The sequence below is a fragment of the Prunus avium genome, chromosome 3, assembly GCF_965620075.1.
Source record: "Prunus avium chromosome 3, drPruAviu1.hap1.1, whole genome shotgun sequence".
NCBI lineage: Eukaryota > Viridiplantae > Streptophyta > Magnoliopsida > Rosales > Rosaceae > Prunus > Prunus avium.
Genome location: NC_142286.1, coordinates 7,588,516 through 7,590,387, shown reverse-complemented (window position 1 = coordinate 7,590,387; position 1,872 = coordinate 7,588,516). Strand labels below are relative to the sequence as shown.

Genomic DNA, 1,872 nt, shown 5'->3' with positions numbered 1-1,872 from the left:
TTGAGGAATCGAGAAATCAAATCAAATATATGACATGGCGATAGGCTGGACTGCGTCTAATAGCTTCTTCCCTTTCTAGTTTGTTTTTAATCAACCAATCATTATATATCAAGATGCATGCTAAAATCTTACGAATATAAGAAAAATAAAGATATTGATAAAAAAGAAAAGATAAACGAGAATGCATGCTAGAATTATAAAGATCCGAATTAATCTTTTATTAATGAATGTACTAAAAAAATGATTAAAACAATTCTGTTATCTAAAACAGGTACAAAATACAATCACTAACAATCATATGTACATGTCCATCTCTCGAGTCTTCATAGTAAATATGTAAAAGAACAAACCCATGATGACAAGCAGTGGCGGAGCCAGGATTTCACATTAGAGGGGGCCCTTCAAAAAAAAAATTCAAATAATTCGAATAGGAGCCCTCAAGCGCTATCCGAGTTAATAAGTTAATAATATCATTTCATACTGATTAATAATTTATCCATTTATTACAATCATAATTGTCCTGAATTTCATATTTTAACATGGTTGAATATTAATCTCATCATCTACACTATTAAAGACTCAAAATTTAATAATTTATACTTCAACATAGATAAGAAATATACAAAATGTTCATAAATCCCAATATTAAGATGCCCTACTTAGACATGTAAAATGGGGGAAAGGGGAATTCACAAAGCTTAAGTTAATCAAAAGAGGAAGAGAAGGAGAAAAAACATGAATTTTTACAGTTTTTACTCCAGGAAGCCAACATATATAGCAACACATATAAGTAAAAATATGATAAAATAAAAAATATGAGAGAGGGCCTAGGCCCACACTGGTCCTTAGGTGGCTCCGCCACTGATGACAAGGGAGGACAAAGAGAAACCCGCCACAACAGCTGGAGAAGAATTATCAGGGGGCGGGGAAGACCCGGGAGTAGCCTTCACAGTGGGCCCGCCAGCCGTGGATGGTGACGCTGACGGGACTGGAGCACAAGCCGCAGGGTCGTTCGATGATGGTGATGGCGTGGTAGGAGGGGCAGTGGGCGGCGGTGATGGTGGCTCAGAAGTTGGTGCTGAGGGCGAGACGGTGATGGCTAGCTTCTGGGAGAACTGGCAGTTGGTGCCCTTAGTGCAGATGAAGTAGTTGTCGCCTGCTGAGGTGAGCGTGACGTTGGCTGGGCTTGTTGTGATGGGCGAGCCAATTGCGTTGTCCAAGCTGCATGAGTCGAACGATGCTTTGGGTACTTGTAGTACATCGTTTGCGTTGGTGTCGAAGTTGAAAACTGAAGAATTATTAAGAAACGTCTAGTGTAGAAGAGAGGTAATTAATTTTTAAGGAAAAAGAAAAACTAGTACTTGTTATATTAATCTAAAGGGTAATTTAAAAATCAAGTAATCTCATGAGAATTAGGTAAGACCCAACGTTAAATAATGAGTTCCCCAATTGACTGGCAAAGACAATAGGTGAGAAGTTATAAATCAGAATAAAAAAGGAAATTAGAAGACTTGAGAAATCTTACTGAGAATATCACCAACAAAGAACTTGTTATCAGATGCCCAAACAAACATAGTCTTGCCCAGATTGTGGAACGGTCCAACCTAAGCTATCTCTCACCACATGCACTGTCTGTGCTGCTACACATTGCACAAACACGGCCACAAACACACCAAAAACAACCACCATTTTGCTCTCCATCTCTCTCTCTCTCTCTCTCTCTCTCTCTCTCTCTCTCTCTCCCCGTACAAAATCGTGCTGTATGTGGGTGATCACTGAGGAGAATTGCAAGGATGCAAGAAATATTGGTGCCTATAAATACAGATGAGCAACAACTTAACTTACAGAAGAGGTAAGAAAGAATGAAGAAAG

The 1,872-nt window shown here is 38.9% G+C and overlaps 1 pseudogene across 1 annotated transcript; it reads right to left on the bottom strand.

Moving 5' to 3' along the window:
• Positions 1-645: 645 nt before the first annotated feature.
• LOC110770800 (blue copper protein-like) lies at positions 646-1,872 on the bottom strand (annotated as a pseudogene). Its single transcript, XR_015834674.1, has 2 exons — positions 1,526-1,872; positions 646-1,288 (listed from the first exon to the last, which is right to left on the bottom strand). The product of XR_015834674.1 is annotated as a blue copper protein-like (transcript).